Below are 19,997 nucleotides of genomic sequence, written 5' to 3'. Positions count from 1 at the left end.
GTACGCGCCCCGGGAGCGCTCCGGGGCAAAAAAATAAAAAATAAATTAAAAAAAAAACTATTACATAATTATACAATATAAAATTCGTTATAAAAAATATTACATTTCATACCTATAGAGATTTGCTATTAAAAAACCTTTGAAATTCACTGAAAAAACCATAGGTTTCACACCAGTTATAGTTAGGAATTAGCATTTAAAAAACCTATTAAATTCACTGAAAAAACCATAGGTTTCACCCCAGTTATAGTTAGCTGCAAATTTTACTCGCATAAAACCATTGAAATTCCCACGTTATAGTTAGTTGGACTCACTATAACTTGCGCGTGCAATGCACTGCTGATGATGTTACATATTGCATCACTCATGACATGGTCAGTGACATCACTCATGACATCACTGATGACACCATCCTTGTGACAGAGTGACAGACCTCCTTTCACTGTAATGTAACCCTTGAAACACATATTCAAAAATAGAAACTAAAATTTTCAAAAAAATGGAGATACCCATACCAGTTACAACAACCAATTCAATAATTCCACCATCTATATACACATCCACTCATTCACCAACAGTTCTATATAGTCACTCATACATATACTCACTCATCATATGTAGTGATATACCTATACATCCTGTTACACACCAACAGTCATCCAAAAGATACTCTCACACATACTCACACATGCAAATAAACTATTAAACATCCATTTATTTGCATATACAGCTATACACACACTACCACTTTACTTCTAAGGAAACTTACACATACTTATTCTCTTAAACAATCACTTATAGAAACACATACTAATTTAAACAGGAACTCTTACAATCCCTCACTCTCACTTATATACATCAATATTCACATATACTACATTAAAACATATGTATTTACTGATAAAGACACTCGTGAGACAGTCATTCAGTCAGTAACACACACATATACACAGTCATCCACCCATACAGTCCTGCACATATGCTTTCTTCAAAACACATACAAACAGAGAGTCAGTCACTCATGCATCTATGTGCTAAGTAATACCCCCACCAAACCATATAGATACTCATACTGATATTAAAACAAACATCTAATAATCCATATACCTACACATGTAGCTACTCACCAACCCATGCAGCCACTTATACATAAAGTGAAACACTAATACATATATTTAAATATTTAAACATTACTCACTAATATATCTATTCACTAAGATACACTTAAAAAGCCAGTTAAGCAATCAATTTTTTTTTAAAAAACATCCATGTAAACACTTGTTTAAACATTTATTCTTCCATCAAGTTTTACATATACATATATAACACATATTTACTTTTCAGAAAGACACACATTCACTGGATGGTGTCATCAGTGATGTCTTGAGTGATGTCACTGACCATGTCATGAGTGATGTAATATGTGACGTCATATATAGTTAGGAATTAGCATTTACAAAACCTTATTTTACTCACACAAAACCATTGAAATTCCATATATAGTTAGTTGCACTAACTATATATCGCGCACCCGCAATCCACTGCTGATGATGTCACATATTACATCATTCATGACATGGTCAGTGACATCACTGATGACATCACTGATGACATCTCAAATGACATCACTGATGACATCTCACTTGACATCAATGATCACATCACTGATGATATCATTCATGTGATAATACAATGCATCTCCTCACACTCTAATATAACCTCTATTACACCCAGTGTTAAATAGAGAGTATAATTTTTGAAACCATTGACACACCAATACTAGTTACTACATACGCACTCACTGATTCCTATGTCTACACACACATTCACTCATACAATCATTCATACATACAATCACTCATCTTTACAACACTATCATATGCACTCATACACCTATACAGACACTCACACTCTGCCACTCATCCATGGAGTTACTCACACACCTAGTCAGTCCTGAAAAGAATCAATCACACTTCCATTTTCTCATCTATACAGTTAAACACAGAACACCTTACATTTTTGAAACATATACTAACACATACTTACTCTCTTATAGAATCACTGATACAAGTACACATTGATCTGCACAGAGTCACACACCTCCCAGCCAGCCATACACACACTCAGTCTCCCATACAAATACTTGTGCAACCAATCAATAACCCATATAGCTACTTATATAGCTACTGATCAACACATGCAGCAGCTTGCACAACAACAGACATACTGATGCACACTTTCAGACAGTTTAGTCACTAACCCGTGCATTCAGTAAGACGCATTTAATCACTCACTCATACAGTCAATCACGCACCTACTAAAACCTTCATTCAGACACTTATACATCCACTCATTCTTCAATATGTAAAACATATTTAAACTTTACAGAAACACATAATCACTGGATGTTGTCATCAGTGATGTCATCAGTGATGTCACTGACCATGTCATGAATGATGTAATATGTGACATCATCAGCAGTGGATTGCGGGTGCGCGATATATAGTTAGTGCAACTAACTATATATGGAATTTCAATGGTTTTGTGTGAGTAAAATAAGGTTTTGTAAATGCTAATTCCTAACTATATATGGTCTATAACCTATGGTTTTTTCAGTGAATTTTCAAGGTTTTGTAAATGCTAATTCCTAACTATATATGGTCTATAACCTATGGTTTTTTCAGTGAATTTCATTGGTTTTTTAACAGCTAATATCTGTAGCTGTAAAATGTATTCTTCTTTAAATCCAAAAATATATTTTATATGTTTATGAATAATTTTTTTTTTTAATATTTTTTTTTCTTCGTTTCCGCTTCGCGAATCGGGAAGCTTCCCGTTAGCTGACCTTGATGCCGCGAAATAGACCGCGAGCCGGTAAACGTTTCTTTACCGCAACTGCCGCGTTACAAAACAACATCGTGACGCCTCCCGTCCGCATGACGTTTCACGTTGTCGCGTGATACGTCATATGACGTGCTACGTTAGCGAACTGGTACGCGAACCGAGTCGCAAAGCGCAGGTTTCTGGAAGCAAACCGGGAGGCCCTGCAAAGCGCTTAACGTAAACACAGCAGGTCATGTGACTTGGTAATAACACTTTTCATTGGTTCATTTCACTTTTGGTTTCCTAATGATGTAAGACTAGGTCATAGAATCTAAAATGAACACTTTTCATTGGTTGAGAACTCTTGTTTTTCCCAAATGATGAAAATCCCTCCTTCTTTCCTCACTCTGACTTTCATCATTGTGAGAGAAAGACCCTTTGTGATCACTGAGCAATGGCTTCTTTAGTAGCTTCAGCTGGTGCTTCCCCACCACCTCCACCACATCCAAGGAAGAGTGGACCACCTGCTCAAGTTATAATTCAACAAGAAGAGGAAGAAGAGGAACAGGATGACGAGCACGAAGAGAGGCAGTTTTTGCCTGAGGAGCCCAGGACGTCTCACCGGAAAGAAAACTTCATTTGGCAATTTTTTAAAATTCCCAAAGGTGAGAAAAAAGTAAATGCAAGATACGTAACTTGCCTTATATGTCAAGATAGACTGTCCAGAGGAACCGAGAAAAAATACAGTTTCGGAAACTACACAATGCATCGCCATATGACTAGGTGGCATCCTAACAACTACAGTGCTGCACAGTTTCGGAACGACCTAGATAATCTCCCTATTATGGCCAGAAGATCTGTTGTACCGGAAGTAACGGGACCAGAGGGCAGGGAGATGGTGCCAAATATACAAATGAGATTTGGTGAAGTAAAACACACCTGCGTATTTTGCGATGGATTCATTTGCTACGGAGAAAGAAGCATCACTCTGATCAACAGAGCTATTGACTATCATATGCAAGTTTGTACGAAACGCCCAAAATAATAAATACTTTTTTTTTGTTTTGTTGCTCCTGTTGAGCCCTTTACAATGAATCGTTTTCATTGCCCCCTCCAAGAAAAACCCAAAAAAATATAAAACTGTTCAGAAAAATTCAAAAAAAGGAAAAAAATGTTCCGAAAAATAATAAAAAAAATTTAAAACAACAAAAACAATAAAAAAAAAGTTCTTTTCAGAACTACCTCCCCGTTATTAAAAAATTGGTACAATATTTGGAACTGTGCCAACCTCTATTTCTCTTAGTTCGCTTCCCAGTTCGCTCGCCGGTACGCGAACCGGAAGCGAACCAAAAACAGTAAGTATAAGGGAAGGAAACAGACACTTATGTTAAAAGAAAGACAGCTATAGGGGAGTAAACTAGAGATACTATTACCCGTAATCCACTGCTGATGATGTCACATATTACATCATTCATGACATGCTCAGTGACATCATCAGCAGAGGATTGCGGGTTTTTTGGCAACGTGCCTTATCCACGGTTTAATAACGCTGCCTTTTGCTTTATATAAGTTTTCAAATTGTATGAAATATATACCAATAGGTCGTTATGAACCTTTAGGTAGTGCTTTTCTTCATGAGGTCTGGTCGCTTCCATACACATACAGATGTTTCAAAGATGATCAAGAAGTTTATCTGAATGGAGAGGAATGCACTGAGACGCCAGATCATTCACTAATGTGTAGGCACATACAGTTACACGGTTCATGCAACAAACACCGACCAAATATGGCTTGCGTGTTGCAAGGCACGCCAGTTCCTGCTATCATCCCCACGTTCAAGTTGTTGGAAAATGGTAGTTATTTGATGCTCAATAATGAAGATTGATCTGGGTTAATTAAAAGTATTCCTTTTATCGTAACAGTAAGTGAACGGGTTATTTGCTGCAGAAATGTTCTATTTCCTCCCACACATGAACATAGGGAGTTTTCAATCTCGCCACAAATACCAACCTTGGATTGTACGCCTAGACGCCGCTCACCGCGCATTTGATTCTTCACCTTCGGATTCTGCCTCCCTTCAGCTTCCCTTCAGCTTCCACGCCTCGCCGGACCCGCTTCGCGGGTCCCGCTTCGTGGACCGAGGCTCCGCGCAGTTTGGGGCATTTATTTTTCAACACCGACACCGGCAGGGCTGCGAGGGTAGAGCGGAGGACTCCATTGTCCAGGAGTCTCCGCGCACCCGTCTCCAGCTGGGCTCCTCTCCCTGCCAGCCGCGCCCCCACACAGCAGAACTTAAGGAGCAGTTTGCAGGCTGACCAGCGGATTGTACGCCTAGACGCCGCTCACCGCGCATTTGATTCTTCACCTTCGGATTCTGCCTCCCTTCAGCTTCCATGCCTCGCCGGACCCGCTTCGCGGGTCCCGCTTCGTGGACCGAGGCCCGGCGCAGTTTGGGGCATTTATTTTTCAACACCGACACCGGCAGGGCTGCGAGGGTAGAGCGGAGGACTCCATTGTCCAGGAGTCTCCGCGCGCCCGTCTCCAGCTGGGCTCCTCTCCCTGCCGGCCGCGCCCCCACACAGCAGAACTTAAGGAGCAGTTTGCAGGCTGACCAGCGGATTGTACGCCTAGACGCCGCTCACCGCGCATTTGATTCTTCACCTTCGGATTCTGCCTCCCTTCAGCTTCCACGCCTCGCCGGACCCGCTTCGCGGGTCCCGCTTCGTGGACCGAGGCTCCGCGCAGTTTGGGGCATTTATTTTTCAACACCGACACCGGCAGGGCTGCGAGGGTAGAGCGGAGGACTCCATTGTCCAGGAGTCTCCGCGCGCCCGTCTCCAGCTGGGCTCCTCTCCCTGCCGGCCACGCCCCCTCGGTGCAACCCTAAAAAGGAACTACCACTCCCGCAGCGCGGGAGGGCGCCGGGAGAAGCCCGGGACAAGGGCGGGACCGTCTGTGGCCATCCGGGGCCGCAGGAGGCCGGGCTGGGCCCATTCCCTAACTTTTTATATCCAACATCTGACCTCACGGTACAGGCAAGGCTTTGTGATTTATGGAAAGACTAAATTTTTTAGCTTATTCTCTGTGCCTTTGAACAATGTTGCCTGATTGTTGAAATATTTAGATTTTACTAATTTTTATATTTACTTGTGTACTTTGAGATCTTTTGACCTGACAATAATGTCTAAAAAAACTGCCTCAGTTACCCCTGCTGCACTGAAAACCCTTGATTCGTTTCTTGTACATGTGGTCAAAAAAATTAATAACGATAGAAGGGAATCTTTGGGCTTAAGTCAATCGCCAATTTTGCCCCCATTAAGCCCTGATCGAAGCACACCTATCGCTGATACCCCACTGCCCGACCCCACCACCGTTACCTCTGATGTTGATCTAATTAATCTGGAAGTTGATGATGGAAACTCTGATTCGCTAGCTGCCCAGTCATTAAATATTGCGCCTGAACCAGAGCAGCAGCAAAATACTGTTGTGGAGATTCCATCATCTCCTCCCCCTCTTACACGTCCTGTGAGAAATTGCAGAAAAGCCCAAGCCAAAAGGGGGGGAAAACAGGCAGGAAAGAAGAAGGTCATTTTACCAACTGCTCACAAAGGGATAGATGTGGAGTGTGATGATGATGATGAGCGTAGACAAACTATTGATGATGATCTACTTACCAGATTTGCAGACATGATAGATATAAAAAATCAAACCATCATCAAACCTCTTATTGGGAAGATCGACAGACTAACATCTGAAATAAAAAAGATGGGAGGGTTGCAAAGTAAGCTGGCAGACGATCTAGAGAACTTTGTTAATGAAATTTGTAAACCCATAGTAGCCACGGAGGAAGATCCGGGTGCCGCCTCAGGCACTATGGATTTAAAACAACAGCCCATCTTGGATGGCCAACCGTTACCATCTGTGCCTACCAACGATGCAATAAGTGAGGTCCCTATGTCACAACCTATGGCTCAACCTATGGCACCCGTCCCTTTGCACCCAGGGGATGATTCACCTCAATTTATTCTGGAAGCCTCCCCACTAGTCTTGGTTTTGGCAAATGTGCCCGCTTTATCCCAGGATCAAAGGGAATCTGCCCAAGGCCTTAAGGATAAAGCCCTACATTGGCTTACTAACAATATGCGTATGGCAGACCAGGGGGCAGATCAGTTAGCCGGTGATATCGTTACGGCAAGGAGGGTCCCATGGATTGGGAGCAAGATTAAGAAATTTAATGGGGATTGCGTCATATTAAATTTTGCTAGCGCTGAAGTACTCCCTAATATTCTTGCATACATTCTCCCACCGCAACGCAGAACCGGATCTATTATCCCTCTCACCCTGAAATTTTTCTACACTGAGACCCAGATGGCGACCTTCTCTAACATCCCTAGGCCTAGAAGGAACGATAGAATTTCTTACTGGGGTGGGGAAACTAGGCCCAGATTTAATAATATCCACTCTCGCCCCCTGAGTAGTCGTGGGTTAGGGCGAACCAACCTTCTGTATGGGCCATCGGCCAGAACACCGGGGCCACTTTGGCCCAATTTAAATAGGTGGGGCCCACACACCCCTGGTCATGCTAATAGAGGCCAGGGCATTGGGTTCATGCCGAGGCAAGGGAACGATCACCTGTCAATACGACCCAATACCCCCCAGCACATGTGGAACCCGGCAGTGAATGGATGGGGTCAGGTGCCCACCCCTTCTGATTGGGGATTAGCAATAGGAAATAGATACGGGGTCTTGTCAGGATTAAACGACTGTGATTGACTTACAGAGGTTACAAGTCAGGGTAAAGAGGATATGGCTCAACAATTGGATGCTTTGCCAGCCCCAGGCCCAGTAGCTGAGATCCCTAGAGAATCGTGTAGGCTAGTAAGCTGGAATATTGCGGGGCTAAATGGTAAACGTGAGGATAAATCCTGGTCAAGCTTTGTCTTGGGCCATCACATCATAGCCCTCCAAGAAACGTGGGACACTTCAGATAGCTTGTGCTGGGATGGGTTCATCAGTTTTACTAAAGCTGCTGTTCATAGCCGTGTGGGAAGGGCCAAAGGTGGCCTTTTATTTTTGTTTTCATTAGACCTGAAGGGTAGTTGGAGGCAAATTGATACTGATTCTCCTAATATCCAGCTGGTCGAAAGAGTGATTAAAAGTTCTAGCAGGACTATTTTTATTAATTTTTATAATTCAGGCAATAGTGAGCACAGAGGTCGTAACATTAAGGATTTGGACAGGATTTTAACAACGGTCAGTCAGAACAAAACGCTTGATACAGATTATATTTTATTAGGTGATTTTAATATTCATCCGTGCAACCTAAATTGCAGGAGAAGTAGCCCTGATGGGGATGATGGGCCCGATGAACCCCATTTTGAACATTCTATTGAGGGAGAGGAATTAGAGGATTTTTTAGCTAATTTTGACCTGTATGAACCAGATGGTGGCACCAGAGAGCCAACTTTCACTGGCACTTCGCAGGGAACCATTATTAGTACTCTTACACAGGTTATTGCTTACTGTACCATACAATCACACCTCAGTGACCATAACCCTGTTGTGTTAGATGCGGCGTGGGGAGGCAACCTTGGACCGTCCCCACTGGAAACCACCTCCCATCCATTAAGGACTACCAGGCAAGGAAGATGTCTGAAATGGGCTAAAGTGGTCCCAGAGAAATTTTACGCCGAAAATTTTCCTAAGATTAGGGGTAAGGTCGAGGTTTGCCTAAATCCTGGCGCACAGGGCCTAGAAATTGTAGAGGCTTTTGAGGCCATATGTATGCAGGTATCACAGGATCTCTTGGTAAAGACCAAAAATGTAACTATAGGCAATAAGCGCTGGTTCGACTCAGCTTGTTCTAAAGCGCACAGACTATTAATGATAGCTTTAAAAAATATCCCTAGGGCAAAAAAACGAAAGGATATCATTAAACATGAAGCCTGGGAAGATCTCCTTTCGGCGGCAGTCCTGAAGAATAGTAAAAAGTTTTGGGAGATTATTAAACAGCCTTTTTTCTCGGATGACGACAATGACATTATGGATTGCGTTATTCCTGATGAAAAATGGTTATCTCATTTTAAAAACGTCTATGGGGATACGGCTGACGTAATTACAGACGTTCTGCCGATAAGATCAGCTACCTGCTCTATTATTTTTAGCCGAGACGAGGTGGAGAAAGCCATCGAGTCCACTACAAAGCATAAGGCACCTGGCCCTGACGGTGTGCCCGCTGACTTTTTTATGCATTCCCCAAAACTGTGGGCTGAAGTTCTTACAAATGTGTTTAACGCAGTGAATGGAAATCTTGTACCTGCTTCATGGAACATTTCCACAATTGTTCCAATTTTTAAAAAAGGCCAACGAGATAACCCAGGCTGTTATAGGCCCATATCCCTTTTAGCCTCATCTGTAAAAATCTTAGGCAGAGTCCTTCTATCTAGGCTAAGGGCGAATGTTGAGGGCTGTGGTGGATTGTCCGAAATCCAATATGGATTTAGAGAAAAAAAAGGTACCATCGAACAGTGTATCAATTTACATCTGTTAATCTCTAAATACACTATAGCCAAGGAGGGGCCATTATATCTCGCATTCATGGACCTCTCCTCGGCCTTTGACTTGGTCAATAGGACCAAGTTGTGGTCCATTTTGTTGGAGATCGGCATAGATGAAGCTTTGGTTACCTTTATGTCCTCTCTGCACCAAGAACTCTTCTCGAGTGTACGAGTGACCAACGAGGGCAGGTGTACCGCTCTCTTTAGATCCTTAAGGGGTGTGAGGCAGGGCTGTATTTTGGCCCCCTTACTGTTTACTATCTACATTAATGGCCTGGGGGTATACCTGAAGGGGCAGGAAGCCGACGTCCCGCGTGCAGGAGTTGCCAAGATCCCGGCACTCTTGTACGCGGATGACGCAGTGCTGATTGCGCGCACGGGAGTTGGCCTTCAGCGCCTATTAAATGCTTTTGGCACGTTTATGGATCAATTAGATCTTAAAATAAATGTAGCCAAGTCACACACTATGGTGGTGGGTGCTGAGAGTCGCAGGAAGAAAATTAAAACATTCACTTGCAGTGGGGACTTGGTCTCCAGGGTAGCCACATTTCCCTATTTAGGCATCTTGTTTGACCAGAATGGGACTTGGGGACCACAGGTTAGAGCGAAGAAGTTGGCTGTCACTCGATCATCTTCTGCAATTCTGAGTTTCGCTGCAAGGTTAGGAGCCAGGCCTATGGAAGCAATTTTAAAAATCTACAACAGTAAATCCGTGGCAATCGCTCTATATGGCTCTGCATTATGGGGGTACGTAAATGTGGAGTCAATACAGAGAGCGGAGAACGGATTTATCAGAGCCTTGCTATCTGTACCCCAGTCTACTCCGACGTATTCCATTCATAAAGAAGTCGGCCTTCAGTTCCTCTCGGATAAATTGCGTTTGGCCCCTCTGATTCTATGGTTAAAACTATGGATGAATGAGGAACTTCCACTAAATCACAAGATCTCGACTGATGTTCTGTCCCTTGATAGATCCAACAAAATTCCCTGGTTGGCGTATCTCGCAAAAGCTTTTGCCGACATAGGTCGTCCGGAGCTTTTCACCTCTCCGAAGTCCATTAGGAACCAAGATCTTGATTTGGTTAAAAAGTCTTTTCTAGGAAGGATGGAGATGTGCCGTGAAGAGCGTGAATTAGCCAAGCCGGCAGTGAGGGATCACTGTTTGTTGCTTACAACACCCTCACTTGAACCCTATCTTGGCTATGTTACACGTCCTTTTCATAGGTTTCTTTTAATAAAATTTAGATTTAATTTGTTGCACTATCATTTAGGCACTTTTCAATTTTGGCAGAAACCAGAATTAGCTCCGCCCTGCAGTTGTGACCATTTCTCAGTGCAGGACACAATGCACTTCGTCATGTTTTGTGGTTTATATATAGAGACTAGGAAGAAATTCTTGATACCAATCCTCAAGGAGGCTGGCTTCACACAGGTGAGGCCGGCTTTACTCTATTTACAGCTACTATCTAACCCTAACATTACTTATCGCGTTGCTAAATTTTTGGTAGCTGCCTCAGGGGCAAAGGCCGCCTGTCAAGATTTGTCATAAATTTTAAGCACATTCTTCTTTTTAAAATGTTTTTATAAATTCTATTTTGCTGATGGATATCTGTATCATGTATTTTATGATGAATTTTGTATGGAATGTATTTTAGTGTTCATCTCTTTGTATGGTTTTTAAAAAAAAACCGAATAAAGATAAATTGACTGACTGACAAATACCAACCTTGGGAGCAGATTTCAACGGCATGGCAAGAATAAGAGCTCTTTTGTCTCAGAGAGAGGTGGCCTTGAGTTCGGCCCGTGAAACTTTCGTGCTTCACATAGCGAACACCCGTACAGAGGTGCAGACCCTTTTCAATTCAGATTTGCCTTTCCATTTCAGCAAGATGGTTCGGACTATCTCTAACGCATCCTCCACAAAGGCCCTGGCGCACTTTTTTAAAGTTGTTACCAGTGGTCTCGTGACTTCATTTGAGAAAATCTTTCGAGTCATCCCTACTTTCTTTCATTGTATTTTTTCCACTCTGCTTCGTGGATTGCCATTTTTACTTGCATTACCAGTGGACGCTCTTGTGCTTTTTTACATTTTTAAATATGGATGTCCCTCCTATGCAACCTCCCGCCCTGCAGCTGCTGACACTGTTCCGCAATCGCATGCTAGAATATTATGGCACAATGCCGTTGGCGATATTAAGCACGGCATATGGATTATCTTTTCGATTCTCCTACTTCACCTGTGTCCAGCCTGTATTTCACTGCCTGACCTGTGATTTCGATTGGGCCATTGATTTGTGTCATTGCGGACCGGTTTCTCCTGACGTCGACTTTAATCAGCTGATGACTCCTATCATTACTCACGAGTTGGTTTGTCCTGGCGAAAGGATTATGGCTGTGGCATTGATGCATGGACTAATTGGTCCCTGGAATTTACTGGCGGCAACACAGTCTTTCTTAGAACAGAGCTTTCTTGAAAACCCACCGAGCTGTCCTCTGATGGTGATAGAGGATCCGGTGCTGGGAGAGCACGTATGTTCTTTTCCGCTTTTAAATTGGATGGCTGAACTGTTTTCGGATGAAGACGGTGACTTCCTATTGGAGGCTGTTGCAGCTTATTTTGCATACACAGTTATGTCATAGACCTTTTTCATGTTTGATATGCTGAGTACTAGCATTTCATTGACAATTCATTGACTTATTTGTCAAGTTTTTATTATTTACCTTGCCTATTGGCTTAAGACTCGATAAAGTACTTGGCTGTTTTATTTTTCTTTAGCATTAAATTTTCCTAGTTTTTAATGCTTTACCTTGCGGACCGTCCACATATAAACTTGCAATCTGCTCTCATGAGATGGCACTTCTATTATCTTATTCAGTTCGTTTCCGGATCATGGGGAGGTGTCATCTACGTCCTGGATATCTTTACACCGTGTTAAGTTAGCATGGGCTCATTACCGGTTTAAACGCCATTTTTCCTTTTTTGCAACTTCTGCACACGACACTTAGTTGTTGCTTTAGCTTTCAACCTAGTAGTTCATCGTGGTTTACATGAGAATAATATGTTATTGCTCTACTATCTGCTTTGCTTGTTAAACTATATCTGTACAGCGAGTGCTAAAGTTTCAAGAACAACACGATACAGAATTGTTATGAGGTCTGATCTCCACGACTTCATACTCATAACATAAGTGCAACTTCTGCCAATTCTGGGCATGAGGCGGGTTTTATATTGCTTTGCCGAACACACATACACAACACTTGATGCGGTTCACATGAAGAGAGAGCTGGTGTATGCTGATGTGATTCCTTCAAATCTAAGACACTAAAGTATGGGCACGCCCTAAACCAACACAAAGAGACCTTCTTAGCAAATAATATAATATGTGTATTAGGGAGGGTGAGATATAAGCAGCCGCGGGCCGTGGAGGGAGTTACGGTGAGGCAGGGAGACGGGGAGGGGGAGAAGCAGGGTGGAGCCCTCTCCACCCTGCCCCTCCCCCTCCCCGCCTCCCTGCCCCACCGTAACTCCCTCCACGGCCCGCGGCTGCTTATAAGTGTTGCTAACTCTTATTCATTTACAGCATGTTAACATACTGTCACCATTCGCTTTTTATGTACTAGTAACTATGCTGGTAATTTTGCTACTGATAATATGTGTACTTGTATTATCTAAGATACTACGCCTGAGAAGACGGCATTAGTAAATAAACATTTCAAATACACATGTGTTCTTCTTAACTCCATGTTCTGGTTTCTAAGAAATATATAACGACCGACTGTTCATGAGTTCCACGTATCCTGAGGTACTATAAGTTCATATTCTGGATTGTCTAAACATTGAGAGTTTGTTATATCCAATGTGACACTGTACCTAGCTTGCTAAGGGGTTTTTGATTACTAAGGTGAGTTTTGGGACACCCTAATTCGCCGAGGTTCCAATCCTCTGTCCACAGTTCTGTGTGAGAACAGAAACCCTGCGACAGGGGCACCCCCGACCCTTGCTGGAGCTTCATCACACTTGCGATACAACTCCAGCAATGCGCCACCTTTACGGCACAGATACATCACGCATCTGTGCTGTTTTTGCCCCATGATGCGCCGCATTGTAAATGCAGCACACCATAGGTGACGGAACAGCGGCACAGAATGACTAACACATCCCTGGTGATGCGCCAGTCATCATAAATCTATCCCTATGCTTCTTATCTTGTTAGAGATGAACCACCATATGTATCATCAAAGTTTTTTGCATTTCCTAAATAGCGAACTTTAAGGAATAAATAGCGATTCTTTACCATTCCTAGTTTGCGATGAGCTATTTGCTAATTACAAATTACCCATTCATTTCCTTCATTTCCATAGGACGGTTGGACTCACTTTTAGCTCGAACGGCTGAATGGATTTGCACGAAACTTGACAAAATTGTAGGGACTGGTAGCCCGATGTGCCTTTGCTATGTCTCAAGATATATGCTCCAGTGGTTTTTACGTAAATTAACTTTGAAAAATATATATTGGGCTACATTGGCCTATATATATGTTTGAACCCAAATGTAGCCCAATGTAGCCCAATGAAGCCCAATGAAGCCCAATGTAGCCCAATGTAGCCCAAAGATGGCCGCCAGAGACGAAAAAAAACAAATGTAGCCCAAATATCAGCCAGATGTAGCCCAACTATAGCCCAGTGACAGAATGACCAATCAGCGTCGCAAACCTCCGTTACGCGAAGCGGAGCGCTGTTACAGATATATATCTTTTTTTGAACGTTAATTTCTCAAAATCCACTGGAGCACATATATTGAGACCTAGCAAAGGCACATCGGGCTACCAGTCCCTAATATTTTACCAAGTTTCGTGCAAATCCATTCAGCCGTTCGATTATTATTTTATTTTATTTTTTTTGCCCCGCAGGGCCCTTTTAAAACCTCCACATCAAACCTAGGGGGTCAGCGAGGATCTACTATTCCCCCTTATGGTCATTTGCCCCTTCGCTTTCGCCTCCTCTTGTCTCTCGATCCTACCGAGAGACAAGATGGCGGCCGCTACGGACTGTTTGGAATGTTGACAGACGCCGGAGAACCAATCAGCTTCGCTTCACAAAGCTCCGTTGCGCGAAAAGTACGCGTCCTGGAGCGCTGCCCGGTCCGCTGTTACAGATATATATCTTTTTTTAAACGTTAATTTCTCAAAATCCACTGTAGCACATATATTGAGACCTACAAAAGGCACATCGGGCTACCAGTCCCTACAATTTTGCCAAGTTTCATGCAAATCCATTCAGCCGTTCGGGCTAAAAGTGAGGCCAACCGCCCTATGGAAAACTCAATGTTAAAACCAATGAAATTCACTGAAAAAACCATAGGTTATAGACCATATATAGTTAGGAATTAGCATTTACAAAACCTTGAAAATTCACTGAAAAACCATAGGTTATAGACCATATATAGTTAGGAATTAGCATTTAAAAAACCTTATTTTACTCACACAAAACCATTGAAATTCCATATATAGTTAGTTGCACTAACTATATATCGCGCACCCGCAATCCACTGCTGATCATGTCACATATTACATCATTCATGACATGGTCAGTGACATCATGCCCCGGATCGCTTCCGGGGAGCTGCGCTTTGCGTCTCAGTTCGCGTACCGGAGCGAAAGCGCGACGTATCGCGTTGCCGCGTAATGCATCTTATGACGCGCCGCGTTAGCGCACCCGGAAGTGCTCCGGAGCGCGAACCGAGGCGCAAAGCGCAGCGACCCGGAAGCGATCCAGGGCGCGTTCCGCAGCGCGTAACATAAGCGTAACAGGTCATGTGACTTGTTAATAAAACTTTTCATTGGTTCATTTCACTTTTGGTTTCATAATGATGTAAGGCTAGGTCAGGTGACCTAAAAATAACACTTTTCATTGGTTTAGAACTATTGTTTTTCCCAAATGATGAAAACCCCTCCTTTACTCACTCTGACTTTCATCTTTGTGAGAGGTAGACCTTTTTTGATATTTGAGCAATGGCTTCATTGGTAGCTTCAGCTGGTGGACCCCCACCACCACCACCTCCTCATGGGAAGAGAGGACCACCTCCACAGTTCATCAGCAACACAGAGGAGGAAGAGGATGAACAAGAGGAAGAGGAGACAGAGGGACCACATTTTTTAGAAGAGGAGCCCCGGGTTTCTCATCGTAAAATCAGTTTTATTTGGCAGTTTTTTTCAATCCCTGAAGGGCAGAAGAAAGTTAATGCTAGATATGTGATGTGCCTCATATGTAAAGAGGAGTTATCTAGAGGCACCTTAAAAAAGTATAGCTTCGGCAACTACACCATGCATCGTCACATGAGCAGGCGGCATCCACTAAACTACAGCCGGGCAGAGATGCGTGACCTTCAGGACAATCCTCAAACTCCTGTGGCCACGACATCAACACAGGTATATTTGACAGGACCAGAGGCACGGGAAACCGTGCCAAACATTCAGGACAACTTTGTCCATATGAAGTTTACCTGTTTGTATTGCGGTGCATTACTCTCATAATCAACCGAGCTTATGAAAATCACAAGTGCTCTAAACGCCCCAGAAAGTAAATTTTTTTTTTGCTCCTGTTGAGCCCTTTCCAATGCCTGTTTTTTGTTGTTTCCCCTCCCAAAAAAACAAAAAAAGACATAAAACTGTTCAAAAAATACAAAAAAAACAAAAAATGTTCAGAAAAATAAAAAAAATATATAAAACAACAAAAACATTTAAAAAAAAGTTCTTTTCAGAACTACCTCCCCTTTCAAAAAAAATTGCTAGAATGTTTAGCACTCTGGCAAGCTGTATTTCTTTTGGTTCGCTTCCTGGTTCGCTCACCGGTACGCGAACCGGGAGCGAACCAAAAATTTTTTTTTTTAAAAAAAGAAGAGTAAGTACAAGGGTAGTAAACAGAGAGTAATGTTAAAACAAAGACAGCTATAGGGTCTAAACCAGAGATACTGTTTAATAGATTTATTTACCGAAGAAAAGAGGGAAGAGGATATAATTGTGAAAAAGAAAATAGATAAGGAAGTGAAAGAAAAAAAAGAGAGTAGAACAATAACAAAGAAGAGTTTCTTAGAGAATATGAGTGAATGTTCAAAATAAGATTAAAACATGTGGAATAACAGAGAGAAAAAACAGAAAGCAGAAAAGAAGAAGTAACAGAAAAAGAATAATTGAAACAGCAAAGAAATGTAAATAACATAGGGCCATATTATCAACATAGGCAATAAAAGTTTTGCAGCTTTTATCGGCAGAAATGTGTCGCTTAAGCCGCTTTTGCGGCAGAAAACTGCCACTAAAACCACTTTTGCAGCAGTTTTCTGCCAATAAAAACAGCAATAATTTTATTGGCTGTGTTCATAATATGCCCCTTAGTGTGCTTCAACTACACAGAAAAAGCATAATGAGCAAGTAGTGAAAGAGTGATCAGTCAAAGACACTAAGAGTAATAGAGACGGAGTGAGTGAACAAGAGTGAGGAACTATGAGAAGAGAGGGACTGAGAAAAGGAGTGGAAGGAGTAGAGTAAGTAGGTAATAGAGAAAGGAATGAGGGAAGTAGCAAAGGCAGCAAACTGAGGGTTAAAGAAATGAAGCTGTGGAACTAATAGTAGGTGAATGTGATAGAAATGTAACGAAAAGAGTACAAAACATTTACCTTATAATTGTCGTTAACTTACTCACTTGTAATTTTTATACTTTCAATCTGTGAAAGAGATAACAAACATTTGAAAAATATTAAAACATGTATTTAAAAATTAGAAAAGACAAGGGAAAAGATTGAAGGACAAACAGTTTTTCAACAACTTTGACACTTACAGAAGCTTCTGCTTCTCCAGGCCCCCTACACAGTCCTAAAGATATACATTTTAAACTAACAGTATCTTGATGCAGATGAAGTGAGGCCTATCTTGGAACATGGTGCATCTTTTGCACTGCTGTTGTCTCACAAAAGTGACGCAATGGCAGCGCAAAAGAGGTGCACAATCATCATAAAACTGTTCCTAACATTTTAAATGATTTTTTTAGGATGGCAATAAGGTGTGTCCTATCCAGACGTTTGTTTCAGGTGAGGCCTACTCAGGGTTGCAGATCAAATTTAGACTTGTTCAAGAGTACAGAGGAGATAATACATGTGCAGGCCAACCAATAAAGTTCAGACTTCCTCTGTTTCCCTGGACAGGCCTAAACTTCATCTGCACAATGTGATTCGTAATGTTAGGAAACACAGGTAATGTATTTGAAAAACGTGCAATTTCTTTTGGTCTTTTCACAATCACATCACTTGTGTTTCCTTTGGTTAGGTATCTCATTGTACAGATGTACTCCAGCATATGAAAGTGTACGCACTGCATGAAACAACTTTGACACTTACTGAAGCCTCAGCTTCTCCATACCCCCTACACAGTCCTAATTATATACATTTTAAACTGACGGTATCTTGCTGGAAATGAACTGAGGCCTATCTTGCAACATGGTGCATCTTTTACACAAAAGTGACAAAAGAGGCACACAGCCTTCATAAAACTGCCCTTAACATTTTAAATAATTGTTTCTAGATGCTGATAAGGTGGAACCTATCCACAGATTTGTTTCAGGTAAGTCCTACTCAGGGTTGCAGATGAAATTTAGGATTGTTGAAGAGTATAGAGGAGATAATACATGTGAAGGCCTACCAATGAAGTAAGTCATGTCCACTTCACTCTTGAACAAAGGCCAGACCTCTTCTGTGTCCGTGGACAGACCTAAACTTGATCTGCACAATGTCATTCGTAAACTTAGGAAACACAGGTGATGTAATTGAAAAATGTGGAGTTTCTTTTCCTCATTTCACAATCACATCACCTGTGTTGCCTTTGCTTAGGTATCTCATAGTACATATGTAGTCCAGCATATGAAACAGTACCCAGAAATGCACACTGCATGCAACAACTTTGACACTTACAAAAGCTTCAGCTTCTGCATGCCCCCTACACAGTGCTAATTATATACATTTCAAACTGATGGTATCTTGCTGGAGATGAACTGAAACCTATCTTGCAACATGGTGCATCTTTTACACAAAACTGACCCACAGCGGCGCAAAAGAGGCGCACGGCCATCATAAATCTGATCCTAACATTTTAAATGATTGTTTCAAGATGCCGATAAGGTGTAACCTATCCACAGATTTGTTTCAGGTAAGTCCTACTCAGGGTTGCAGATGAAATTTAGGTTTGTTGAAGAATACAGAGGAGATAATACATGTGCAGACCTTCCAACGAAGTGAGTCATGTCCACTGCACTGTTGAACAAATGTCAGACCTCCTCTGTCTCCTGGAACAGGCCTAAACCTCATCTACACAATGTGATGTGTAATGTTAGGAAACACAGGTAATATAATTGAAAAACGTGCAATTTTTTTTGCTCATTTCACAATCATATCACCTGTGTTTCCTTTGCTTAAGTATCTCATTGTGGGAATGTAGTCTATCATATGAAAGACTACGTAGAATGTGAGCACTGTATGCAACAACTTTGACACTTACAGAAGCCTCTCCTTGTCCATGCCTCCTACACAGTTCTAAATGTACATCATAAATGCAAACAGTACAGAATTAATTATAGATGTTAAATGGTTTATTTTTGCTGTTCTCAGAATGTATCAAATTTCACTAAAAACAGTGACTTGAAGGTATTCATCATATAACAGCGGGGAAAAAAAACACAATCAAAATGATTGTGTTTAAAAAACCCATACAACATAACAAATCAGAACTCAGAACTCCTTAAAGTTAACTTACTTTCCATGACGTCGAAGGATGTCCTATGAACAGCTTACACTCTGTTGTGCTGTTATTACTTTCAGCCCGCCACTTTCTGAAAGAAAACCTCCATCGTTTTGAAAAATATGTTACATACAATAAATGACTTCTCGCTCTCTACCACACGTTTCCACAAGGCCAAATCATGTAAGAGCCATTTATAACTCTTGGAATTCTTGTAAGCCAATCCCGTCATTTTATATTTCCGCAACTTTCAGAATTAAAATGTTGAAGATCATTTTCACAATCCTGGACTACTAATATCTTACCCTTCTTGCTCACTCATGTTCTACATGTCCTATGACACTGATACTGCTTACTATGAAGCAGACTTACACTACCTCTATGACTACTACAATTATTTAATTCTCTACATCACTTTTAATCACAAAGCAATATAAAACAGTAGACAGCATTGCAGACTTACATTCCCTCTACTCCATGTTTTGATTGGCTGCTTGAATTAGCTTATAAAAAGAAATAGTTTTTCTGAACTCATTCAAAGTGCAGTTATTTTTCCATGACGTCCAGTGTTATGGTAAGAAGTTATGTCTCTGTACTACACTTATCCTCAAGGCCAAATCGTGTAGGAGCCATTAGAACTTCTTGAAATTCCTCAGAGCACATCCCGAGATTCTTTCCCTAAAATTTTGGTTTTAAAAACACCAGGTAAGAATTTTTAAGGTCATACGGCAATTTTTTTTTGAAAATTAGAAAAGAATCGTTGCAGAATAACCAGCCATTTCTAGACTTTAAATAAGCTGTGTAATGTCCTGATGTTATTGAAGGACCGTCATGA

This window comes from Lissotriton helveticus, chromosome 6, assembly GCF_964261635.1.
Source record: "Lissotriton helveticus chromosome 6, aLisHel1.1, whole genome shotgun sequence".
In the NCBI taxonomy this organism is placed as follows: domain Eukaryota; kingdom Metazoa; phylum Chordata; class Amphibia; order Caudata; family Salamandridae; genus Lissotriton; species Lissotriton helveticus.
Note: the sequence above shows the minus strand (reverse complement) of the source record.